Source organism: Lissotriton helveticus, chromosome 12 (genome assembly GCF_964261635.1).
Source record: "Lissotriton helveticus chromosome 12, aLisHel1.1, whole genome shotgun sequence".
Classification (NCBI taxonomy): Eukaryota; Metazoa; Chordata; class Amphibia; order Caudata; family Salamandridae; genus Lissotriton; species Lissotriton helveticus.
This window is the reverse complement of record NC_136073.1, coordinates 97,578,068-97,601,357: the sequence shown is the minus strand read 5'-3', so window position 1 is coordinate 97,601,357 and position 23,290 is coordinate 97,578,068. Positions and strand designations below refer to the sequence as shown.

The window sequence follows — 23,290 nt, the reverse complement described above, 5'->3', positions numbered from 1 at the left end:
AAAGACACATTTATGAGAAAGACGTAGATGACATTACTACCTCGATTTGAGCTATATTAATGCCTTCATGAAAAAAAAAATATTATGTATTCAAGAAATAACATTGGGTGTTATAAGAGTACCTGTTTATTAAAACATATTAATACTTGTTTAGTGATTGAGTATCTTTTTGTGTTTAAGATTACAGTACATATAAAGAAGAATTTATAGCAGGAAACAAAATGTCATCATCAACAATAGATTATTTATGTATTTTTTGATATTGACGTTGGTGGTGTGGCTTAGTGGTTAAAGCGCCTGTCTCGTAAACAGGAAATGCTGAGTTCAAATCTCAGCAGCACCTAACTGTTTTTTCCATGCTTCAAGAATATTTTTCATCAAACAAGTATTGAATACATTTTAAGAATTAAACGTCTGGTTCTATGAACTTTAGAATAAGTTATCATAAAATGAAATGAAATACTTGGTATTGTGAAGATTTTTATAGGAATGCATTGACTGAAATATCGAAAAGTAAATGACAAAGAACAAGATAGAGCCGTATGATCACTCTATTGTTGAGTTCAACTAATCCACTCTTCGTCAAGGTATATTTTAAAATTCTATGAATAGGGTAAACTTCAAATTAGAGAGGTGTTTTTGAATAAGTGAAGCGTCTTCATCTAAAGTGTTTGAGTAGAGAAGTCTGTGAACTTATAAAAGAATATGAAAGTGAAAAAGCAATATTCTCTTGAACACCATAAAGAAAAGTCTTTTAAAGTAAAGATTCAAGGGGGTGCTGTGGCTTAGCTGGTTAAAGCGCCTGTCTAGTAAACAGGAGATCCTGAGTTCAACTCTCAGTAGCGCCTTGCTTTTCTCTTTGTTATATAACAAATCAATTTCATTAGGTCCTATTCTGATACAATTAAAATATAAAAGTCTGATTAATCTTACTGTTGAACAGATCAGCCTAAACCTCATAAAAACCAAAGTATTTTTAAGATTATAGAGTGAATACTGTTGTTGCAAAATAAAAAAAGACATATCTATGAGAAAGATGTATATGACATTACTACCTCGATTTGAGCTATATTAATACCTTCATGAAAAAAAAATATAATGTATTCAAGAAATAACATTGGGTGTTATAAGAGTACCTGTTTATTAAAACATATTAATACTTGTTTAGTGATTGAGTATCTTTTTGTGTTTAAGATTACAGTACATATAAAGAAGAATTTATAGCAGGAAACAAAATTTCATCATCAGCAGTAGATTATTTATGTATTTTTTGCTATTGACGTTGGTGCTGTGGCTTAGTGGTTAAAGCGCCTGTCTCGTAAACAGGAAATCCTGAGTTCAAATCTCAGTAGCACCTAACTGTTTTCTCCATGCTTTAGGAATATTTTTCATCAAACAAGTATTGAATACATTTTAAGAATTAAACGTCTGGTTCTATGAACTTTAGAATAAGTAATCATAAAATGAAATAAAATACTTGGTATTGTGAAGATTTTTATAGGAATGCATTGACTGAAATATCAAAAAGTAAATGACAAAGAACAAGATAGAGCTGTATGATCACTCTATTGTTCAGTTCAACTAATCCACTCTTCGGCAAGGTATATTTCAAAATTCTATGAATAGGGTAAACTTCAAATTAGAGAGGTGTTTTTGAATAAGTGAAACGTCTTCATCTAAAGTGTTTGAGTAGAGAAGTCTGTGAACTTATAAAAGAATATGAAAGTGAAAAAGCAATATTCTCTTGAACACCATAAAGAAAAGTCTTTCAAAGTAAAGACTCGAGCGGGTGCTGTGGCTTAGCTAGTTAAAGCACCTGTCTAGTAAACAGGAGATCCTGAGTTCAACTCTCAGCAGCGCCTTGCTTTTCTCTTTGTTATATAACAAATCAATTTCATTAGGTCCTATTCTGATACAATTAAAATATAAAAGTCTGATTCATCTTACTGTTGAACAGATCTTCTTAAACCTCATAAAAACCAAAGTATTTTCAAGATTATAGAGTGAATACTCTTGTTGCAAAATAAAAAAAGACATATCTATGAGAAAGACGTATATGACATTACTACCTCGATTTGAGCTATATTAATGCCTTCATGAAAAAAAAAAAATAATGTATTCAAGAAATAACGTTGGGTTTTATAAGAGTACCTGTTTATTAAAACATATTAATACTTGTTTAGTGATTGAGTATCTTATTGTGTTTAAGATTACAGTACATATAAAGAAGAATTTATAGCAGGAAACAAAATTTCATCATCAGCAGTAGATTATTGATGTATTTTTTGCTATTGACGTTGATGCTGTGGCTTAGTGGTTAAAGCGCCTGTCTCGTAAACAGGAAATCCTGAGTTCAAATCTCAGTAGCACCTAACTGTTTTCTCCATGCTTTAGGAATATTTTTCATCAAACAAGTATTGAATACATTTTAAGAATTAAACGTCTGGTTCTATGAACTTTAGAATAAGTTATCATAAAATGAAATAAAATACTTGGTATTGTGAAGATTTTTATAGGAATGCATTGACTGAAATATCGAATAGTAAATGACAAAGAACAAGATAGAGCCGTATGATCACTCTATTGTTGAGTTCAACTAATCCACTCTTCGGCAAGGTATATTTTAAAATTCTATGAATAGGGTAAACTTCAAATTAGAGAGGTGTTTTTGAATAAGTGAAACGTCTTCATCTAAAGTGTTTGAGTAGAGAAGTCTGTGAACTTATAAAAGAATATGAAAGTGAAAAAGCAATATTCTCTTGAACACCATAAAGAAAAGTCTTTCAAAGCTAAGACTCAAGGCGGTGCAGTGGCTTAGCTGGTTAAAGCACATGTCTAGTAAACAGGAGATCCTGAGTTCAACTCTCAGCAGCGCCTTGCTTTTCTCTTTGTTATATAACAAATCAATTTCATTAGGTCCTATTCTGATAAAATTAAAATATAAAAGTCTGATTCATCTTTCTGTTGAACAGATCATCTTAAACCTCATAAAAACCAAAGTATTTTCAAGATTATGGAGTAAATACTATTATTGCAAAATAAAAAAAGACATATTTATGAGAAAGACGTAGATGACATTACTACCTCGATTTGAGCTATATTAATGCCTTCACAAAAAAAAAAATGTAATGTATTCAAGAAATAACATTGGGTTTTATAAGAGTACCAGTTTATTAAAACATATTAATACTTGTTTAGTGATTGAGTATCTTTTTGTGTTTAGGATTACAGTACATATAAAGAAGAATTTATAGCAGGAAACAAAATTTCATCATCAGCAGTAGATTATTGATGTATTTTTTGCTATTGACGTTGGTGCTGTGGCTTAGTGGTTAAAGCGCCTGTCTCGTAAACAGGAAATCCTGAGTTCAAATCTCAGTAGCACCTAACTGTTTTCTCCATGCTTTAGGAATATTTTCCATCAAACAAGTATTGAATACATTTTAAGAATTAAACGTCTGGTTCTATGAACTTTAGAATAAGTTATCATAAAATGAAATAAAATACTTGGTATTGTGAAGATTTTTATAGGAATGCATTGACTGAAATATCGAAAAGTAAATGACAAAGAACAAGATAGAGCCGTATGATCACTCTATTGTTGAGTTCAACTAATCCACTCTACGGCAAGGTATATTTTAAAATTCTATGAATAGGGTAAACTTCAAATTAGAGAGGTGTTTTTGAATAAGTGAAGCTTCTTCATCTAAAGTGTTTGAGTAGAGAAGTCTGTGAACTTATAAAAGAATATGAAAGTGAAAAAGCAATATTCTCTTGAACACCATAAAGAAAAGTCTTTCAAAGTAAAGACTCGAGGGGGTGCTGTGGCTTAGCTAGTTAAAGCACCTGTCTAGTAAACAGGAGATCCTGAGTTCAACTCTCAGCAGCGCCTTGCTTTTCTCTTTGTTATATAACAAATCAATTTCATTAGGTCCTATTCTGATACAATTAAAATATAAAAGTCTGATTCATCTTACTGTTGAACAGATCTTCTTAAACCTCATAAAAACCAAAGTATTTTCAAGATTATAGAGTGAATACTCTTGTTGCAAAATAAAAAAAGACATATCTATGAGAGAAACGTATATGACATTACTACCTCGATTTGAGCTATATTAATGCCTTCATGAAAAAAAAATATAATGTATTCAAGAAATAACGTTGGGTTTTATAAGAGTACCTGTTTATTAAAACATATTAATACTTGTTTAGTGATTGAGTATCTTATTGTGTTTAAGATTACAGTACATATAAAGAAGAATTTATAGCAGGAAACAAAATTTCATCATCAGCAGTAGATTATTGATGTATTTTTTGCTATTGACGTTGATGCTGTGGCTTAGTGGTTAAAGCGCCTGTCTCGTAAACAGGAAATCCTGAGTTCAAATCTCAGTAGCACCTAACTGTTTTCTCCATGCTTTAGGAATATTTTTCATCAAACAAGTATTGAATACATTTTAAGAATTAAACGTCTGGTTCTATGAACTTTAGAATAAGTTATCATAAAATGAAATAAAATATTTGGTATTGTGAAGATTTTTATAGGAATGCATTGACTGAAATATCGAAAAGTAAATGACAAAGAACAAGATAGAGCCGTATGATCACTCTATTGTTGAGTTCAACTAATCCACTCTTCGGCAAGGTATATTTTAAAATTCTATGAATAGGGTAAACTTCAAATTAGAGAGGTGTTTTTGAATAAGTGAAACGTCTTCATCTAAAGTGTTTGAGTAGAGAAGTCTGTGAACTTATAAAAGAATATGAAAGTGAAAAAGCAATATTCTCTTGAACACCATAAAGAAAAGTCTTTCAAAGCTAAGACTCAAGGGGGTGCAGTGGCTTAGCTGGTTAAAGCACATGTCTAGTAAACAGGAGATCCTGAGTTCAACTCTCAGCAGCGCCTTGCTTTTCTCTTTGTTATATAACAAATCAATTTCATTAGGTCCTATTCTGATACAATTAAAATATAAAAGTCTGATTCATCTTACTGTTGAACAGATCTTCTTAAACCTCATAAAAACCAAAGTATTTTCAAGATTATAGAGTGAATACTCTTGTTGCAAAATAAAAAAAGACATATCTATGAGAGAAACGTATATGACATTACTACCTCGATTTGAGCTATATTAATGCCTTCATGAAAAAAAAATATAATGTATTCAAGAAATAACGTTGGGTTTTATAAGAGTACCTGTTTATTAAAACATATTAATACTTGTTTAGTGATTGAGTATCTTATTGTGTTTAAGATTACAGTACATATAAAGAAGAATTTATAGCAGGAAACAAAATTTCATCATCAGCAGTAGATTATTGATGTATTTTTTGCTATTGACGTTGATGCTGTGGCTTAGTGGTTAAAGCGCCTGTCTCGTAAACAGGAAATCCTGAGTTCAAATCTCAGTAGCACCTAACTGTTTTCTCCATGCTTTAGGAATATTTTTCATCAAACAAGTATTGAATACATTTTAAGAATTAAACGTCTGGTTCTATGAACTTTAGAATAAGTTATCATAAAATGAAATAAAATACTTGGTATTGTGAAGATTTTTATAGGAATGCATTGACTGAAATATCGAAAAGTAAATGACAAAGAACAAGATAGAGCCGTATGATCACTCTATTGTTGAGTTCAACTAATCCACTCTTCGGCAAGGTATATTTTAAAATTCTATGAATAGGGTAAACTTCAAATTAGAGAGGTGTTTTTGAATAAGTGAAACGTCTTCATCTAAAGTGTTTGAGTAGAGAAGTCTGTGAACTTATAAAAGAATATGAAAGTGAAAAAGCAATATTCTCTTGAACACCATAAAGAAAAGTCTTTCAAAGCTAAGACTCAAGGGGGTGCAGTGGCTTAGCTGGTTAAAGCACATGTCTAGTAAACAGGAGATCCTGAGTTCAACTCTCAGCAGCGCCTTGCTTTTCTCTTTGTTATATAACAAATCAATTTCATTAGGTCCTATTCTGATAAAATTAAAATATAAAAGTCTGATTCATCTTTCTGTTGAACAGATCATCTTAAACCTCATAAAAACCAAAGTATTTTCAAGATTATGGAGTAAATACTATTATTGCAAAATAAAAAAAGACATATTTATGAGAAAGACGTATATGACATTACTACCTCGATTTGAGCTATTTTAATGTCTTCACAAAAAAAAAAAATGTAATGTATTCAAGAAATAACATTGGGTTTTATAAGAGTACCAGTTTATTAAAACATATTAATACTTGTTTAGTGATTGAGTATCTTTTTGTGTTTAGGATTACAGTACATATAAAGAAGAATTTATAGCAGGAAACAAAATTTCATCATCAGCAGTAGATTATTGATGTATTTTTTGCTATTGACGTTGGTGCTGTGGCTTAGTGGTTAAAGCGCCTGTCTCGTAAACAGGAAATCCTGAGTTCAAATCTCAGTAGCACCTAACTGTTTTCTCCATGCTTTAGGAATATTTTCCATCAAACAAGTATTGAATACATTTTAAGAATTAAACGTCTGGTTCTATGAACTTTAGAATAAGTTATCATAAAATGAAATAAAATACTTGGTATTGTGAAGATTTTTATAGGAATGCATTGACTGAAATATCGAAAAGTAAATGACAAAGAACAAGATAGAGCCGTATGATCACTCTATTGTTGAGTTCAACTAATCCACTCTTCGGCAAGGTATATTTTAAAATTCTATGAATAGGGTAAACTTCAAATTAGAGAGGTGTTTTTGAATAAGTGAAGCGTCTTCATCTAAAGTGTTTGAGTAGAGAAGTCTGTGAACTTATAAAAGAATATGAAAGTGAAAAAGCAATATTCTCTTGAACACCATAAAGAAAAGTCTTTCAAAGTTAAGCCTCAAGGGGGTGCTGTGGCTTAGCTGGTTAAAGCGCCTGTCTAGTAAACAGGAGATCCTGAGTTCAACTCTCAGCAGCGGCTTGCTTTTCTCTTTGTTATATAACAAATCAATTTCATTAGGTCCTATTCTGATAAAATTAAAATATAAAAGTCTGATTCATCTTTCTGTTGAACAGATCATCTTAAACCTCATAAAAACCAAAGTATTTTCAAGATTATGGAGTAAATACTATTATTGCAAAATAAAAAAAGACATATTTATGAGAAAGACGTAGATGACATTACTACCTCGATTTGAGCTATATTAATGCCTTCACAAAAAAAAAATGTAATGTATTCAAGAAATAACATTGGGTTTTATAAGAGTACCAGTTTATTAAAACATATTAATACTTGTTTAGTGATTGAGTATCTTTTTGTGTTTCGGATTACAGTACATATAAAGAAGAATTTATAGCAGGAAACAAAATTTCATCATCAGCAGTAGATTATTGATGTATTTTTTGCTATTGACGTTGGTGCTGTGGCTTAGTGGTTAAAGCGCCTGTCTCGTAAAGAGGAAATCCTGAGTTCAAATCTCAGTAGCACCTAACTGTTTTCTCCATGCTTTAGGAATATTTTCCATCAAACAAGTATTGAATACATTTTAAGAATTAAACGTCTGGTTCTATGAACTTTAGAATAAGTTATCATAAAATGAAATAAAATACTTGGTATTGTGAAGATTTTTATAGGAATGCATTGACTGAAATATCGAAAAGTAAATGACAAAGAACAAGATAGAGCCGTATGATCACTCTATTGTTGAGTTGAACTAATCCACTCTTCGGCAAGGTATATTTTAAAATTCTATGAATAGGGTAAACTTCAAATTAGAGAGGTGTTTTTAAATAAGTGAAGTGTCTTCATCTAAAGTGTTTGAGTAGAGAAGTCTGTGAACTTATAAAAGAATATGAAAGTGAAAAAGCAATATTCTCTTGAACACCATAAAGAAAAGTCTTTCAAAGTTAAGCCTCAAGGGGGTGCTGTGGCTTAGCTGGTTAAAGCGCCTGTCTAGTAAACAGGAGGTCCTGAGTTCAACTCTCAGCAGCGCCTTGCTTTTTTCTTTGTTATAAAACAAATCAATTTCATTAGGTCCTATTCTGATAAAATTAAAATATAAAAGTCTGATTCATCTTTCTGTTGAACAGATCATCTTAAACCTCATAAAACCAACGTATTTTCAAGATTATGGAGTAAATACTGTTATTGCAAAATAAAAAAAGACATATCTATGAGAAAGACGTAGATGACATTACTACCTCGATTTGAGCTATATTAATGCCTTCATGAAAAAAAAAAGTAATGTATTCAAGAAATAACATTGGGTTTTATAAGAGTACCAGGTAATTAAAACATATTAATACTTGTTTAGTGATTGAGTATCTTTTTGTGTTTAAGATTACAGTACATATAAAGAAGAATTTATAGCAGGAAACAAAATTACATCATCAACAATAGATTATTTATGTATTTTTTGTTAATGACGTTTGTGGTGTGGCTTAGTGGTTAAAGCGCCTGTCTCGTAAACAGGAAATGCTGAGTTCAAATCTCAGCATCACCTAACTGTTTTCTCCATGCTTTAGGAATATTTTTCATCAAACAAATGTTGAATACAATTTAAGAATAAACGTCTTGTTCTATGAACTTTAGAATAAGTTATCATAAAATGAAAAAAAATACTTGGCATTGTGAAGATTTTTATAGGAATGCATTGACTGAAATATCGAAAAGTAAATGACAAAGAACAAGATAGAGCCGTATGATCACTCTATTGTTGAGTTCAACTAATCCACTCTTCGGCAAGGTATATTTTAAAATTCTATGAATAGGGTAAACTTCAAATTAGAAAGGTGTTTTTGAATAAGTGAAGCGTCTTCATCTAAAGTGTTTGAGTAGAGAAGTCTGTGAACTTATACAAGAATATGAAAGTGAAAAAGCAATATTCTCTTGAACACCATAAAGAAAAGTCTTTCAAAGTAAAGACTCAAGGGGGTGCTGTGGCTTAGCTGGTTAAAGCGCCTGTCTAGTAAACAGGAGATCCTGATTTCAACTCTCAGCAGCACCTTGCTTTTCTCTTTGTTATATAACAAATCAATTTCATTAGGTCCTATTCTGATACAATTAAAATATAAAAGTCTGATTCATCTTACTGTTGAACAGATCATCTTAAACCTCATAAAAACCAAAGTATTTTCAAGATTATAGAGTGAATACTGTTGTTGCAAAATAAAAAAAGACATATCTATGAGAAAGACGTATATGACATTACTACCTCGATTTGAGCTATATTAATGCCTTCATGAAAAAAAAAATGTAATGTATTCAAGAAATAACATTGGGTTTTATAAGAGTACCAGTTTTTTAAAACATATTAATACTTGTTTAGTGATTGAGTATCTTTTTGTGTTTAAGATTACAGTACATATAAAGAAGAATTTATAGCGGGAAACAAAATTTCATCATCAACAATAGATTATTTATGTATTTTTTGTTATTGAAGTTGGTGGTGTGGCTTAGTGGTCAAAGCGCCTGTCTCGTAAACAGGAAATGCTGAGTTCAAATCTCAGCAGCACCTAACTGTTTTCTCCATGCTTTAGGAATATTTTTCATCAATCAAATGTTGAATACAATTTAAGAATAAACGTCTGGTTCTATGAACTTTAGAATAAGTTATCATAAAATGAAATGAAATACATGTCATTGTGAAGATTTTTATAGGAATGCATTGACTGAAATATCGAAAAGTAAATGACAAAAAACAAGATAGAGCCGTATGATCACTCTATTGTTGAGTTCAACTAATCCACTCTTCGGCAAGGTATATTTTAAAATTCTATGAATAGGGTAAACTTCAAATTAGAGAGGTGTTTTTGAATAAGTGAAGCTTCTTCATCTAAAGTGTTTGAGTAGAGAAGTCTGTGAACTTATAAAAGAATATGAAAGTGAAAAAGCAATATTCTCTTGAACACCATAAAGAAAAGTCTTTCAAAGTAAAGACTCAAGTGGGTGCTGTGGCTTAGCTGGTTAAAGCGCCTGTCTAGTAAACAGGAGATCCTGAGTTCAACTCTCAGCAGCGCCTTGCTTTTCTCTTTATTATATAACAAATCAATTTCATTAGGTACTATGCTGATACAATTAAAATATAAAAGTCTGATTCATCTTACTGTTGATCAGATCATCTTAAACCCCATAAAAACCAAAGTATTTTCAAGATTATACAGTGAATACTCTTGTTGCAAAATAAAAAAAGACATATCTATGAGAAAGACGTATATGACATTACTACCTCGATTTGAGCTATATTAATGCCTTCATGAAAAAAAAAATTAATGTATTCAAGAAATAACATTGGGTTTTATAAGAGTACCTGTTTATTAAAACATATTAATACTTGTTTAGTGATTGAGTATCTTATTGTGTTTAAGATTACAGTACATATAAAGAAGAATTTATAGCAGGAAACAAAATTTCATCATCAGCAGTAGATTATTTATGTATTGTTTGCTATTGACGTTGGTGCTGTGGCTTAGTGGTTAAAGCGCCTGTCTCGTAAACAGGAAATCCTGAGTTCAAATCTCAGTAGCACCTAACTGTTTTCTCCATGCTTTAGGAATATTTTTCATCAAACAAGTATTGAATACATTTTTAGAATTAAACGTCTGGTTCCATGAACTTTAGAATAAGTTATCATAAAATGAAATAAAATATTTGGTATTGTGAAGATTTTTATAGGAATGCATTGACTGAAATATGGAAAAGTAAATGACAAAGAACAAGATAGAGCTGTATGATCACTCTATTGTTGAGTTCAACTAATCCACTCTTCGGCAAGGTATATTTTAAAATTCTATGAATAGGGTAAACTTCAAATTAGAGAGGTGTTTTTGAATAAGTGAAGCGTCTTCATCTAAAGTGTTTGAGTAGAGAAGTCTGTGAACTTATAAAAGAATATGAAAGTGAAAAAGCAATATTCTCTTGAACACCATAAAGAAAAGTCTTTCAAATTTAAGACTAAAGGGGGTGCTGTGGCTTAGCTGGTTAAAGCGCCTGTCTAGTAAACAGGAGATCCTGAGTTCAACTCTCAGCAGCGCCTTGCTTTTCTCTTTATTATATAACAAATCAATTTCATTAGGTACTATTCTGATACAATTAAAATATGAAAGTCTGATTCATCTTACTGTTGAACAGATCATCTTCAACCTCATAAAAGCCAAAGTATTTTCAAGATTTTAGAGTGAATACTGTTATTGCAAAATAAAAAAAGACATATCTATGAGAAAGACGTAGATGACATTACTACCTTGATTTGAGCTATATTAATGCCTTCATGAAAAAAAAAATGTAATGTATTCAAGAAATAACATTGGGTTTTATAAGAGTACCTGTTTATTAAAACATAATAATACGTGTTTAGTGATTGAGTATCTTTTTGTGTTTAGGGTTACAGTACATATAAAGAAGAATTTATAGCAGGAAACAAAATTTCATCATCAACAATAGATTATTTATGTATGTTTTGCTGTTGACGTTGGTGCTGTGGCTTAGTGGTTAAAGCGCCTGTCTCGTAAACAGGAAATCCTGAGTTCAGATCTCAGTAGCACCTAACTGTTTTCTCCATGCTTTAGGAATATTTTTCATCAAACAAGTATTGAATACATTTTAAGAATTAAACGTCTGGTTCTATGAACTTTAGAATAAGTTATCATAAAATGAAATAAAATACTTGGTATTGTGAAGATTTTTATAGGAATGCATTGACTGAAATGTCGAAAAGTAAATGACAAAGAACAAGATAGAGCCGTATGATCACTCTATTGTTGAGTTCAACTAATCCACTCTTCGGCAAGGTATTTTTTAAAATTCTATGAATAGGGTAAACTTCAAATTAGAGAGGTGTTTTTGAATAAGTGAAGCTTCTTCATCTAAAGTGTTTGAGTAGAGAAGTCTGTGAACTTATAAAAGAATATGAAAGTGAAAAAGCAATATTCTCTTGAACACCATAAAGAAAAGTCTTTCAAAGTAAAGACTCAAGGGGGTGCTGTGGCTTAGCTGGTTAAAGCGCCTGTCTAGTAAACAGGAGATCCTGAGTTCAACTCTCAGCAGTGCCTTGCATTTCTCTTTGTTATATAACAAATCAATTTCATTAGGTCCTATTCTGATACAATTAAAATATAAAAGTCTGATTCATCTTACTGTTGAACAGATCATCTTAAACCTCATAAAAACCAAAGTATATTCAAGATTATAGAGTGAATACTGTTGTTGCAAAATAAAAAAAGACATATCTATGAGAAAGACGTAGATGACATTACTACCTCGATTTGAGCTATATTAATGCCTTCATGAAAAAAAAAAATGTAATGTATTCAAGAAATAACATTGGGTTTTATAAGAGTACCTGTTTATTAAAACATAATAATACTTGTTTAGTGATTGAGTATCTTTTTGTGTTTAGGGTTACAGTACATATAAAGAAGAATTTATAGCAGGAAACAAAATTTCATCAACAATAGATTATTTATGTATTTTTTGTTATTGACGTTGGTGCTGTGGCTTAGTGGTTAAAGCGCCTGTCTCGTAAACAGGTAAATCCTGAGTTCAAATCTCAGTAGCACCTAACTGTTTTCTCCATGCTTTAGGAATATTTTTCATCAAACAAGTATTGAATATATTTTAAGAATTAAACGTGTGGTTCTATGAACTTTAGAATAAGTTATCATAAAATGAAATAAAATACTTGGTATTGTGAAGATTTTTATAGGAATGCATTGACTGAAATATCGAAAAGTAAATGACAAAGAACAAGATAGAGCCGTATGATCACTCTATTGTTGAGTTCAACTAATCCACTCTTCGGCAAGGTATATTTTAAAATTCTATGAATAGGGTAAACTTCAAATTAGAGAGGTGTTTTTGAATAAGTGAAGCTTCTTCATCTAAAGTGTTTGAGTAGAGAAGTCTGTGAACTTATAAAAGAATATGAAAGTGAAAAAGCAATATTCTCTTGAACACCATAAAGAAAAGTCTTTCAAAATTAAGACTCAAGGGGGTGCTGTGGCTTAGCTGGTTAAAGCACCTGTCTAGTAAACAGGAGATCCTGAGTTCAACTCTCAGCAGCGCCTTGCTTTTCTCTTTGTTATATAACAAATCAATTTCATTAGGTCCTATTCTGATACAATTAAAATATAAAAGTCTGATTCATCTTTCTGTTGAACAGATCATCTTAAACCTCATAAAAACCAAAGTATTTTCAAGATTATGGAGTAAATACTGTTATTGCAAAATAAAAAAAGACATATCTATGAGAAAGACGTAGATGACATTACTACCTCGATTTGAGCTATATTAATGCCTTCATGAAAAAAAAATGTAATGTATTCAAGAAATACCATTGGGTTTTATAAGAGTACCAGTTTATTAAAACATATTAATACTTGTTTAGTGATTGAGTATCTTTTTGTGTTTAAGATTACAGTACATATAAAGAAGAATGTATAGCAGGAAACAAAATTTCATCATCAACAATAGATTATTTATGTATTTTTTGTTATTGACGTTGGTGGTGGGGCTTAGTGGTTAAAGCGCCTGTCTCGTAAACAGGAAATGCTGAGTTCAAATCTCAGCAGCACCTAACTGTTTTCTCCATGCTTTAGGAATATTTTTCATCAAACAAATGTTGAATACAATTTAAGAATAAACATCTTGTTCTATGAACTTTAGAATAAGTTATCATAAAATGAAATAAAATACTTGGCATTGTGAAGATTTTTATAGGAATGCATTGACTGAAATATCGAAAAGTAAATGACAAAGAACAAGATAGAGCCGTATGATCACTCTATTGTTGAGTTCAACTAATCCACTCTTCGGCAAGGTATTTTTTAAAATTCTATGAATAGGGTAAACTTCAAATTAGAGAGGTGTTTTTGAATAAGTGAAGCTTCTTCATCTAAAGTGTTTGAGTAGAGAAGTCTGTGAACTTATAAAAGAATATGAAAGTGAAAAAGCAATATTCTCTTGAACACCATAAAGAAAAGTCTTTCAAAGTAAAGACTCAAGGGGGTGCTGTGGCTTAGCTGGTTAAAGCGCCTGTCTAGTAAACAGGAGATCCTGAGTTCAACTCTCAGCAGTGCCTTGCTTTTCTCTTTGTTATATAACAAATCAATTTCATTAGGTCCTATTCTGATACAATTAAAATATAAAAGTCTGATTCATCTTACTGTTGAACAGATCATCTTAAACCTCATAAAAACCAAAGTATATTCAAGATTATAGAGTGAATACTGTTGTTGCAAAATAAAAAAAGACATATCTATGAGAAAGACGTAGATGACATTACTACCTCGATTTGAGCTATATTAATGCCTTCATGAAAAAAAAAATATAATGAATACAAGAAATAACATTGGGTTTTATAAGAGTACCTGTTTATTAAAACATAATAATACTTGTTTAGTGATTGAGTATCTTATTGTGTTTAAGATTACAGTACATATAAAGAAGAATTTATAGCAGGAAATACAATTTCATCATCAGCAGTAGATTATTTATGTATTTTTTTGCTATCGACGTTGGTGCTGTGGCTTAGTGGTTAAAGCGTCTGTCTCGTAAACAGGAAATCCTGAGTTCAAATCTCAGTAGCACCTAACTGTTTTCTCCATGCTTTAGGAATATTTTTCATCAAACAAGTATTGAATACATTTTAAGAATTAAACATCTGGTTCTATGAACTTTAGAATAAGTTATCATAAAATGAAATAAAATACTTGGTATTGTGAAGATTTTTATAGAAATGCATTGACTGAAATATCGAAAAGTAAATGACAAAGAACAAGATAGAGCCGTATGATCACTCAATTGTTGAGTTCAACTAATCCACTCTTCGGCAAGGTATATTTTAAAATTCTATGAATAGGGTAAACTTCAAATTAGAGAGGTGTTTTTGAATAAGTGAAGCGTCTTCATCTAAAGTGTTTGAGTAGAGAAGTCTGTGAACTTATAAAAGAATATGAAAGTGAAAAAGCAATATTCTCTTGAACACCATAAAGAAAAGTCTTTCAAAGTTAAGACTCAAGGGGGTGCTGTGGCTTAGCTGGTTAAAGTGCCTGTCTAGTAAACAGGAGATCCTGAGTTCAACTCTCAGCAGCGCCTTGCTTTTTTCTTTATTATATAACAAATCAATTTCATTAGGTACTATTCTGATACAATTAAAATATAAAAGTCTGATCCATCTTACTGTTGAACAGATCATCTTAAACCTCATAAAAACCAAAGTATTTTCAAGATTATAGAGTGAATACTGTTGTTGCAAAATAAAAAAAGACATATCTATGAGAAAGACGTATATGACATTACTACCTCGATTTGTGCTATATTAATGCCTTCATGAAAAACAAAATATGATGTATTCAAGAAATAACATTGGGTTTTATAAGAGTACCTGTTTATTAAAACATATTAATACTTGTTTAGTGATTGAGTATCTTATTGTGTTTAAGATTACAGTACATATAAAGAAGAATTTATAGCAGGGAACAAAATGTCATCATCAGCAGTAGATTATTTATGTATTTTTGGCTATTGATGTTGGTGCTGTGGCTTAGTGGTTAAAGCACCTGTCTCGTAAACAGGAAATCCTGAGTTCAAATCTCAGTAGCACCTAACTGTTTTCTTTATGCCTTAGGAATATTTTTCATCAAACAAATGTTGAATAAAATTAAGAATAAACGTCTGGTTCTATGAACTTTAGAATAAGTTATCATAAAATGAAATAAAATACTTGGCATTGTGAAGATTTTTAAAGGAATGCATTGACTGAAATATCGAAAAGTAAATGACAAAGAACAAGATAGAGCCGTATGATCACTCTATTGTTGAGTTCAACTAATCCACTCTTCGGCAAGGTATATTTTAAAATTCTATGAATAGGGTAAACTTCAAATTAGAGAGGTGTTTTTGAATAAGTGAAGCTTCTTCATCTAAAGTGTTTGAGTAGAGAAGTCTGTGAACTTATAAAAGAATATGAAAGTGAAAAAGCAATATTCTCTTGAACACCAAAAGAAAAGTCTTTCAAAGTAAAGACTCAAGGGGGTGCTGTGGTTTAGCTGGTTAAAGCGCCTGTCTAGTAAACAGGAGATCCTGAGTTCAACTCTCAGCAGCGCCTTGCTTTTCTCTTTGTTATATAACAAATCAATTTCATTAGGTCCTATTCTGATACAATTAAAATATAAAAGTCTGATTCAACTTACTGTTGGACAGATCATCTTCAACCTCATAAAAACGAAAGTATTTTCAGGATTATAGAGTGAATACTGTTTTTGCAAAATAAAAAAAAGAAATATCTATGAGAAAGACGTATATGACATTACTACCTCGATTTGAGCTATATTAATGCCTTCATGAAAAAAAATATAATGTATTCAAGAAATAACATTGGGTTTTATAAGAGTACCTGTTTATTAAAACATATTAATACTTGTTTAGTGATTGAGTATCTTATTGTGTTTAAGATTACAGTACATATAAAGAAGAATTTATAGCAGGGAACACAATTTCATCATCAGCAGTAGATTATTTATGTATTTTTTGCTATTGACGTTGGTGCTGTGGCTTAGTGGTTAAAGCGCCTATCTCGTAAACAGGAAATTTTGAGTTCAAATCTCAGTAGCACCTAACTGTTTTCTCCATGCTTTAGGAATATTTTTCATCAAACAAATGTTGAATACAATTTAAGAATAAACGTCTGGTTCTATGAACTTTAGAATAAGTTATCATAAAATGAAATAAAATACTTGGCATTGTGAAGATTTTTATAGGAATGCATTGACTGAAATATCGAAAAGTAAAGGACAAAGAACAAGATAGAGCCGTATGATCACTCTATTGTTGAGTTCAACTAATCCACTCTTCGGCAAGGTATATTTTAAAATTCTATGAATAGGGTAAACTTCAAATTAGAGAGGTGTTTTTGAATAAGTGAAGCTTCTTCATCTAAAGTGTTTGAGTAGAGAAGTCTGTGAACTTATAAAAGAATATGAAAGTGAAAAAGCAATATTCTCTTGAACACCATAAAGAAAAGTCTTTCAAAGTAAAGACTCAAGGGGGTGCTGTGGTTTAGCTGGTTAAAGCGCCTGTCTAGTAAACAGGAGATCCTGAGTTCAACTCTCAGCAGCGCCTTGCTTTTCTCTTTGTTATATAACAAATCAATTTCATTAGGTCCTATTCTGATACAATTAAAATATAAAAGTCTGATTCATCTTACTGTTGAACAGATCATCTTAAACCTCATAAAAACCAAAGTATTTTCAAGATTATAGAGTGAATACTGTTGTTGCAAAATAAAAAAAGACATATCTATGAGAAAGACGTATATGACATTACTACCTCGATTTGAGCTATATTAATGCCTTCATGAAAAAAAAATATAATGTATTCAAGAAATAACATTGGGTTTTATAAGAGTACCTGTTTATTAAAACATAGTAATACTTGTTTAGTGATTGAGTATCTTATTGTGTTTAAGATTACAGTACATATAAAGAAGAATTTATAGCAGGGAACAAAATTTCATCATCAGCAGTAGATTATATATGTATTTTTTGCTATTGATGTATGTGCTGTGGCTTAGTGGTTAAAGCGCCTGTCTCGTAAACAGGAAATCCTGAGTTCAAATCTCAGTAGCACCTAACTGTTTTCTCCATGCCTTAGGAATATTTTTCATCAAACAAGTATTGAATACATTTTAAGAATTAAACGTCTGGTTCTATGAACTTTAGAATAAGTTATCATAAAATGAAATAAAATACTTGGTATTGTGAAGATTTTTATAGGAATGCATTGACTGAAATATCGAAAAGTAAATGACAAAGAACAAGATAGAGCCGTATGATCACTCTATTGTTGAGTTCAACTAATCCACTCTTCGGCAAGGTATATTTTAAAATTCTATGAATAGGGTAAACTTCAAATTAGAGAGGTGTTTTTGAATAAGTGAAGCTTCTTCATCTAAAGTGTTTGAGTAGAGAAGTCTGTGAACTTATAAAAGAATATGAAAGTGAAAAAGCAATATTCTCTTGAACACCATAAAGAAAAGTCTTTCAAAATTAAGACTCAAGGGGGTGCTGTGGCTTAGCTGGTTAAAGCACCTGTCTAGTAAACAGGAGATCCTGAGTTCAACTCTCAGCAGCGCCTTGCTTTTCTCTTTGTTATATAACAAATCAATTTCATTAGGTCCTATTCTGATACAATTAAAATATAAAAGTCTGATTCATCTTTCTGTTGAACAGATCATCTTAAACCTCATAAAAACCAAAGTATTTTCAAGATTATGGAGTAAATACTGTTATTGCAAAATAAAAAAAGACATATCTATGAGAAAGACGTAGATGACATTACTACCTCGATTTGAGCTATATTAATGCCTTCATGAAAAAAAAAATGTAATGTATTCAAGAAATACCATTGGGTTTTATAAGAGTACCAGTTTATTAAAACATATTAATACTTGTTTAGTGATTGAGTATCTTTTTGTGTTTAAGATTACAGTACATATAAAGAAGAATTTATAGCAGGAAACAAAATTTCATCATCAACAATAGATTATTTATGTATTTTTTTGTTATTGACGTTGGTGGTGTGGCTTAGTGGTTAAAGCGCCTGTCTCGTAAACAGGAAATGCTGAGTTCAAATCTCAGCAGCACCTAACTGTTTTCTCCATGCTTTAGGAATATTTTTCATCAAACAAATGTTGAATACAATTTAAGAATAAACGTCTTGTTCTATGAACTTTAGAATAAGTTATCATAAAATGAAATAAAATACTTGGCATTGTGAAGATTTTTATAGGAATGCATTGACTGAAATATCGAAAAGTAAATGACAAAGAACAAGATAGAGCCGTATGATCACTCTATTGTTGAGTTCAACTAATCCACTCTTCGGCAAGGTATATTTTAAAATTCTATGAATAGGGTAAACTTCAAATTAGAGAGGTGTTTTTGAATAAGTGAAGCTTCTTCATCTAAAGTGTTTGAGTAGAGAAGTCTGTGAACTTATAAAAGAATATGAAAGTGACAAAGCAATATTCTCTTGAACACCATAAAGAAAAGTCTTTCAAAGTAAAGACTCAAGGGGGTGCTGTGGCTTAGCTGGTTAAAGCGCCTGTCTAGTAAACAAGAGATCCTGAGTTCAACTCTCAGCAGTGCCTTGCTTTTCTCTTTGTTATATAACAAATCAATTTCATTAGGTCCTATTCTGATACAATTAAAATATAAAAGTCTGATTCATCTTACTGTTGAACAGATCATCTTAAACCTCATAAAAACCAAAGTATATTCAAGATTATAGAGTGAATACTGTTGTTGCAAAATAAAAAAAGACATATCTATGAGAAAGACGTATATGACATTACTACCTCGATTTGAGCTATATTAATGCCTTCATGAAAAAAAAATATAATGAATACAAGAAATAACATTGGGTTTTATAAGAGTACCTGTTTATTAAAACATAATAATACTTGTTTAGTGATTGAGTATCTTATTGTGTTTAAGATTACAGTACATATAAAGAAGAATTTATAGCAGGAAATAAAATTTCATCATCAGCAGTAGATTATTTATGTATTTTTTTGCTATTGAGGTTGGTGCTGTGGCTTAGTGGTTAAAGCGCCTGTCTCGTAAACAGGAAATCCTGAGTTCAAATCTCAGTAGCACCTAACTGTTTTCTCCATGCTTTAGGAATATTTTTCATCAAACAAGTATTGAATACATTTTAAGAATTAAACATCTGGTTCTATGAACTTTAGAATAAGTTATCATAAAATGAAATAAAATACTTGGTATTGTGAAGATTTTTATAGGAATGCATTGACTGAAATATCGAAAAGTAAATGAAAAAGAACAAGATAGAGCCGTATGATCACTCAATTGTTGAGTTCAACTAATCCACTCTTCGGCAAGGTATATTTTAAAATTCTATGAATAGGGTAAACTTCAAATTAGAGAGGTGTTTTTGAATAAGTGAAGCGTCTTCATCTAAAGTGTTTGAGTAGAGAAGTCTGTGAACTTATAAAAGAATATGAAAGTGAAAAAGCAATATTCTCTTGAACACCATAAAGAAAAGTCTTTCAAAGTTAAGACTCAAAGGGGTGCTGTGGCTTAGCTGGTTAAAGCGCCTGTCTAGTAAACAGGAGTTCCTGAGTTCAACTCTCAGCAGCGCCTTGCTTTTCTCTTTATTATATAACAAATCAATTTCATTAGGTACTATTCTGATACAATTAAAATATAAACGTCTGATTCATCTTACTGTTGAACAGATCATCTTCAACCTCATAAAAGCCAAAGTATTTTCAAGATTATGGAGTAAATACTGGTATTGCAAAATAAAAAAAGACTTATCTATGAGAAAGACGTGGATGACATTACTACCTCGATTTGAGCTATATTAATGCCTTCATGAAAAAAAAAATGTAATGTATTCAAGAAATAACATTGGGTTTTATAAGAGTACCTGTTTATTAAAACATATTAATACTTGTTTAGTGATTGAGTATCTTATTGTGTTTAAGATTACAGTACATATAAAGAAGAATTTATAGCAGGAAACAAAATTTCATCATCAGCAGTAGATTATTTATGTATTTTTTGCAATTGACGTTGGTGCTGTGGCTTAGTGGTTAAAGCGCCTGTCTCGTAAACAGGAAATCCTGAGTTCAAATCTCAGTAGCACCTAACTGTTTTCTCCATGCTTTAGGAATATTTTTCATCAAACAAGTATTGAATACATTTTAAGAATTAAACGTCTGGTTCTATGAACTTTAGAATAAGTTATCATAAAATGAAATAAAATACTTGGTATTGTGAAGATTTTTATAGGAATGCATTGACTGAAATGTCGAAAAGTAAATGACAAAGAACAAGATAGAGCCGTATGATCACTCTATTGTTGAGTTCAACTAATCCACTCTGCGGCAAGGTATATTTTAAAATTCTATGAATAGGGTAAACTTCAAATTAGAGAGGTGTTTTTGAATAAGTGAACCGTCTTCATCTAAAGTGTTTGAGTAGAGAAGTCTGTGAACTTATAAAAGAATATGAAAGTGAAAAAGCAATATTCTCTTGAACACCATAAAGAAAAGTCTTTCAAAGTTAAGACTCAAGGGGGTGCTGTGGCTTAGCTGGTTAAAGCGCCTGTCTAGTAAACAGGAGATCCTGAGTTCAACTCTCAGCAGCGCCTTGCTTTTCTCTTTGTTAGGTAACAAATCAATTTCATTAGGTCCTATTCTGATACAATTAAAATATAAAAGTCTGATTCATCTTTCTGTTGAACAGATCATCTTAAACCTCATAAAAACCAAAGTATTTTCAAGATTATGGAGTAAATACTGTTCTTGCAAAATAAAAAAAGACACATTTATGAGAAAGACGTAGATGACATTACTACCTCGATTTGAGCTATATTAATGCCTTCATGAAAAAAAAAATATAATGTATTCAAGAAATAACATTGGGTGTTATAAGAGTACCTGTTTATTAAAACATATTAATACTTGTTTAGTGATTGAGTATCTTTTTGTGTTTAAGATTACAGTACATATAAAGAAGAATTTATAGCAGGAAACAAAATGTCATCATCAACAATAGATTATTTATGTATTTTTTGATATTGACGTTGGTGGTGTGGCTTAGTGGTTAAAGCGCCTGTCTCGTAAACAGGAAATGCTGAGTTCAAATCTCAGCAGCACCTAACTGTTTTTTCCATGCTTTAGGAATATTTTTCATCAAACAAGTATTGAATACATTTTAAGAATTAAACGTCTGGTTCTATGAACTTTAGAATAAGTTATCATAAAATGAAATGAAATACTTGGTATTGTGAAGATTTTTATAGGAATGCATTGACTGAAATATCGAAAAGTAAATGACAAAGAACAAGATAGAGCCGTATGATCACTCTATTGTTGAGTTCAACTAATCCACTCTTCGTCAAGGTATATTTTAAAATTCTATGAATAGGGTAAACTTCAAATTAGAGAGGTGTTTTTGAATAAGTGAAGCGTCTTCATCTAAAGTGTTTGAGTAGAGAAGTCTGTGAACTTATAAAAGAATATGAAAGTGAAAAAGCAATATTCTCTTGAACACCATAAAGAAAAGTCTTTTAAAGTAAAGGTTCAAGGGGGTGCTGTGGCTTAGCTGGTTAAAGCGCCTGTCTAGTAAACAGGAGATCCTGAGTTCAACTCTCAGTAGCGCCTTGCTTTTCTCTTTGTTATATAACAAATCAATTTCATTAGGTCCTATTCTGATACAATTAAAATATAAAAGTCTGATTAATCTTACTGTTGAACAGATCAGCCTAAACCTCATAAAAACCAAAGTATTTTCAAGATTATAGAGTGAATACTGTTGTTGCAAAATAAAAAAAGACATATCTATGAGAAAGATGTATATGACATTACTACCTCGATTTGAGCTATATTAATACCTTCATGAAAAAAAAATATAATGTATTCAAGAAATAACATTGGGTGTTATAAGAGTACCTGTTTATTAAAACATATTAATACTTGTTTAGTGATTGAGTATCTTTTTGTGTTTAAGATTACAGTACATATAAAGAAGAATTTATAGCAGGAAACAAAATTTCATCATCAGCAGTAGATTATTTATGTATTTTTTGCTATTGACGTTGGTGCTGTGGCTTAGTGGTTAAAGCGCCTGTCTCGTAAACAGGAAATCCTGAGTTCAAATCTCAGTAGCACCTAACTGTTTTCTCCATGCTTTAGGAATATTTTTCATCAAACAAGTATTGAATACATTTTAAGAATTAAACGTCTGGTTCTATGAACTCTAGAATAAGTTATCATAAAATGAAATAAAATACTTGGTATTGTGAAGATTTTTATAGGAATGCATTGACTGAAATATCAAAAAGTAAATGACAAAGAACAAGATAGAGCTCTATGATCACTCTATTGTTCAGTTCAACTAATCCACTCTTCGGCAAGGTATATTTCAAAATTCTATGAATAGGGTAAACTTCAAATTAGAGAGGTGTTTTTGAATAAGTGAAACGTCTTCATCTAAAGTGTTTGAGTAGAGAAGTCTGTGAACTTATAAAAGAATATGAAAGTGAAAAAGCAATATTCTCTTGAACACCATAAAGAAAAGTCTTTCAAAGTTAAGACTCAAGGGGGTGCTGTGGCTTAGCTGGTTAAAGCGCCTGTCTAGTAAACAGGAGATCCTGAGTTCAACTCTCAGCAGCGCCTTGCTTTTCTCTTTGTTAGGTAACAAATCAATTTCATTAGGTCCTATTCTGATACAATTAAAATATAAAAGTCTGATTCATCTTTCTGTTGAACAGATCATCTTAAACCTCATAAAAACCAAAGTATTTT

At 30.9% G+C, this 23,290-nt stretch overlaps 41 non-coding genes across 41 annotated transcripts; all 41 read left to right on the top strand.

Annotated features, from left to right (window-relative positions):
* The first annotated feature begins 270 nt into the window (after positions 1-270).
* Positions 271-343, top strand: TRNAT-CGU (transfer RNA threonine (anticodon CGU)). Its single transcript has one exon. It is a non-coding gene; the product is annotated as a tRNA-Thr (tRNA).
* Positions 344-774: 431 nt separating this feature from the next.
* TRNAT-AGU (transfer RNA threonine (anticodon AGU)) lies at positions 775-848 on the top strand. Its single transcript has one exon. It is a non-coding gene; the product is annotated as a tRNA-Thr (tRNA).
* A 436-nt stretch (positions 849-1,284) lies between these two features.
* TRNAT-CGU (transfer RNA threonine (anticodon CGU)) lies at positions 1,285-1,357 on the top strand. The gene has a single exon. It is a non-coding gene; the product is annotated as a tRNA-Thr (tRNA).
* Positions 1,358-1,788: 431 nt separating this feature from the next.
* TRNAT-AGU (transfer RNA threonine (anticodon AGU)) lies at positions 1,789-1,862 on the top strand. The gene has a single exon. It is a non-coding gene; the product is annotated as a tRNA-Thr (tRNA).
* A 437-nt stretch (positions 1,863-2,299) lies between these two features.
* On the top strand, positions 2,300-2,372 carry TRNAT-CGU (transfer RNA threonine (anticodon CGU)). Its single transcript has one exon. It is a non-coding gene; the product is annotated as a tRNA-Thr (tRNA).
* Positions 2,373-3,314: 942 nt separating this feature from the next.
* TRNAT-CGU (transfer RNA threonine (anticodon CGU)) lies at positions 3,315-3,387 on the top strand. The gene has a single exon. It is a non-coding gene; the product is annotated as a tRNA-Thr (tRNA).
* A 431-nt stretch (positions 3,388-3,818) lies between these two features.
* TRNAT-AGU (transfer RNA threonine (anticodon AGU)) lies at positions 3,819-3,892 on the top strand. The gene has a single exon. It is a non-coding gene; the product is annotated as a tRNA-Thr (tRNA).
* Positions 3,893-4,328: 436 nt separating this feature from the next.
* On the top strand, positions 4,329-4,401 carry TRNAT-CGU (transfer RNA threonine (anticodon CGU)). Its single transcript has one exon. It is a non-coding gene; the product is annotated as a tRNA-Thr (tRNA).
* Positions 4,402-5,342: 941 nt separating this feature from the next.
* On the top strand, positions 5,343-5,415 carry TRNAT-CGU (transfer RNA threonine (anticodon CGU)). Its single transcript has one exon. It is a non-coding gene; the product is annotated as a tRNA-Thr (tRNA).
* A 943-nt stretch (positions 5,416-6,358) lies between these two features.
* Positions 6,359-6,431, top strand: TRNAT-CGU (transfer RNA threonine (anticodon CGU)). Its single transcript has one exon. It is a non-coding gene; the product is annotated as a tRNA-Thr (tRNA).
* A 431-nt stretch (positions 6,432-6,862) lies between these two features.
* TRNAT-AGU (transfer RNA threonine (anticodon AGU)) lies at positions 6,863-6,936 on the top strand. Its single transcript has one exon. It is a non-coding gene; the product is annotated as a tRNA-Thr (tRNA).
* Positions 6,937-7,372: 436 nt separating this feature from the next.
* Positions 7,373-7,445, top strand: TRNAT-CGU (transfer RNA threonine (anticodon CGU)). The gene has a single exon. It is a non-coding gene; the product is annotated as a tRNA-Thr (tRNA).
* Positions 7,446-7,876: 431 nt separating this feature from the next.
* TRNAT-AGU (transfer RNA threonine (anticodon AGU)) lies at positions 7,877-7,950 on the top strand. The gene has a single exon. It is a non-coding gene; the product is annotated as a tRNA-Thr (tRNA).
* Positions 7,951-8,385: 435 nt separating this feature from the next.
* TRNAT-CGU (transfer RNA threonine (anticodon CGU)) lies at positions 8,386-8,458 on the top strand. The gene has a single exon. It is a non-coding gene; the product is annotated as a tRNA-Thr (tRNA).
* Positions 8,459-8,888: 430 nt separating this feature from the next.
* TRNAT-AGU (transfer RNA threonine (anticodon AGU)) lies at positions 8,889-8,962 on the top strand. Its single transcript has one exon. It is a non-coding gene; the product is annotated as a tRNA-Thr (tRNA).
* Positions 8,963-9,399: 437 nt separating this feature from the next.
* TRNAT-CGU (transfer RNA threonine (anticodon CGU)) lies at positions 9,400-9,472 on the top strand. The gene has a single exon. It is a non-coding gene; the product is annotated as a tRNA-Thr (tRNA).
* Positions 9,473-9,902: 430 nt separating this feature from the next.
* TRNAT-AGU (transfer RNA threonine (anticodon AGU)) lies at positions 9,903-9,976 on the top strand. Its single transcript has one exon. It is a non-coding gene; the product is annotated as a tRNA-Thr (tRNA).
* A 436-nt stretch (positions 9,977-10,412) lies between these two features.
* TRNAT-CGU (transfer RNA threonine (anticodon CGU)) lies at positions 10,413-10,485 on the top strand. The gene has a single exon. It is a non-coding gene; the product is annotated as a tRNA-Thr (tRNA).
* A 431-nt stretch (positions 10,486-10,916) lies between these two features.
* TRNAT-AGU (transfer RNA threonine (anticodon AGU)) lies at positions 10,917-10,990 on the top strand. Its single transcript has one exon. It is a non-coding gene; the product is annotated as a tRNA-Thr (tRNA).
* A 437-nt stretch (positions 10,991-11,427) lies between these two features.
* On the top strand, positions 11,428-11,500 carry TRNAT-CGU (transfer RNA threonine (anticodon CGU)). The gene has a single exon. It is a non-coding gene; the product is annotated as a tRNA-Thr (tRNA).
* A 431-nt stretch (positions 11,501-11,931) lies between these two features.
* Positions 11,932-12,005, top strand: TRNAT-AGU (transfer RNA threonine (anticodon AGU)). The gene has a single exon. It is a non-coding gene; the product is annotated as a tRNA-Thr (tRNA).
* A 435-nt stretch (positions 12,006-12,440) lies between these two features.
* Positions 12,441-12,514, top strand: TRNAT-CGU (transfer RNA threonine (anticodon CGU)). The gene has a single exon. It is a non-coding gene; the product is annotated as a tRNA-Thr (tRNA).
* A 431-nt stretch (positions 12,515-12,945) lies between these two features.
* On the top strand, positions 12,946-13,019 carry TRNAT-AGU (transfer RNA threonine (anticodon AGU)). The gene has a single exon. It is a non-coding gene; the product is annotated as a tRNA-Thr (tRNA).
* A 939-nt stretch (positions 13,020-13,958) lies between these two features.
* On the top strand, positions 13,959-14,032 carry TRNAT-AGU (transfer RNA threonine (anticodon AGU)). Its single transcript has one exon. It is a non-coding gene; the product is annotated as a tRNA-Thr (tRNA).
* Positions 14,033-14,470: 438 nt separating this feature from the next.
* On the top strand, positions 14,471-14,543 carry TRNAT-CGU (transfer RNA threonine (anticodon CGU)). Its single transcript has one exon. It is a non-coding gene; the product is annotated as a tRNA-Thr (tRNA).
* A 431-nt stretch (positions 14,544-14,974) lies between these two features.
* On the top strand, positions 14,975-15,048 carry TRNAT-AGU (transfer RNA threonine (anticodon AGU)). Its single transcript has one exon. It is a non-coding gene; the product is annotated as a tRNA-Thr (tRNA).
* A 437-nt stretch (positions 15,049-15,485) lies between these two features.
* Positions 15,486-15,558, top strand: TRNAT-CGU (transfer RNA threonine (anticodon CGU)). The gene has a single exon. It is a non-coding gene; the product is annotated as a tRNA-Thr (tRNA).
* Positions 15,559-15,986: 428 nt separating this feature from the next.
* On the top strand, positions 15,987-16,060 carry TRNAT-AGU (transfer RNA threonine (anticodon AGU)). The gene has a single exon. It is a non-coding gene; the product is annotated as a tRNA-Thr (tRNA).
* A 939-nt stretch (positions 16,061-16,999) lies between these two features.
* Positions 17,000-17,073, top strand: TRNAT-AGU (transfer RNA threonine (anticodon AGU)). Its single transcript has one exon. It is a non-coding gene; the product is annotated as a tRNA-Thr (tRNA).
* A 436-nt stretch (positions 17,074-17,509) lies between these two features.
* On the top strand, positions 17,510-17,582 carry TRNAT-CGU (transfer RNA threonine (anticodon CGU)). The gene has a single exon. It is a non-coding gene; the product is annotated as a tRNA-Thr (tRNA).
* Positions 17,583-18,013: 431 nt separating this feature from the next.
* On the top strand, positions 18,014-18,087 carry TRNAT-AGU (transfer RNA threonine (anticodon AGU)). Its single transcript has one exon. It is a non-coding gene; the product is annotated as a tRNA-Thr (tRNA).
* Positions 18,088-18,525: 438 nt separating this feature from the next.
* On the top strand, positions 18,526-18,598 carry TRNAT-CGU (transfer RNA threonine (anticodon CGU)). The gene has a single exon. It is a non-coding gene; the product is annotated as a tRNA-Thr (tRNA).
* Positions 18,599-19,028: 430 nt separating this feature from the next.
* TRNAT-AGU (transfer RNA threonine (anticodon AGU)) lies at positions 19,029-19,102 on the top strand. The gene has a single exon. It is a non-coding gene; the product is annotated as a tRNA-Thr (tRNA).
* Positions 19,103-19,539: 437 nt separating this feature from the next.
* TRNAT-CGU (transfer RNA threonine (anticodon CGU)) lies at positions 19,540-19,612 on the top strand. The gene has a single exon. It is a non-coding gene; the product is annotated as a tRNA-Thr (tRNA).
* Positions 19,613-20,043: 431 nt separating this feature from the next.
* Positions 20,044-20,117, top strand: TRNAT-AGU (transfer RNA threonine (anticodon AGU)). Its single transcript has one exon. It is a non-coding gene; the product is annotated as a tRNA-Thr (tRNA).
* A 437-nt stretch (positions 20,118-20,554) lies between these two features.
* Positions 20,555-20,627, top strand: TRNAT-CGU (transfer RNA threonine (anticodon CGU)). Its single transcript has one exon. It is a non-coding gene; the product is annotated as a tRNA-Thr (tRNA).
* Positions 20,628-21,058: 431 nt separating this feature from the next.
* On the top strand, positions 21,059-21,132 carry TRNAT-AGU (transfer RNA threonine (anticodon AGU)). Its single transcript has one exon. It is a non-coding gene; the product is annotated as a tRNA-Thr (tRNA).
* Positions 21,133-21,569: 437 nt separating this feature from the next.
* Positions 21,570-21,642, top strand: TRNAT-CGU (transfer RNA threonine (anticodon CGU)). Its single transcript has one exon. It is a non-coding gene; the product is annotated as a tRNA-Thr (tRNA).
* A 431-nt stretch (positions 21,643-22,073) lies between these two features.
* Positions 22,074-22,147, top strand: TRNAT-AGU (transfer RNA threonine (anticodon AGU)). Its single transcript has one exon. It is a non-coding gene; the product is annotated as a tRNA-Thr (tRNA).
* A 436-nt stretch (positions 22,148-22,583) lies between these two features.
* Positions 22,584-22,656, top strand: TRNAT-CGU (transfer RNA threonine (anticodon CGU)). The gene has a single exon. It is a non-coding gene; the product is annotated as a tRNA-Thr (tRNA).
* A 431-nt stretch (positions 22,657-23,087) lies between these two features.
* Positions 23,088-23,161, top strand: TRNAT-AGU (transfer RNA threonine (anticodon AGU)). Its single transcript has one exon. It is a non-coding gene; the product is annotated as a tRNA-Thr (tRNA).
* Positions 23,162-23,290: the final 129 nt, after the last annotated feature.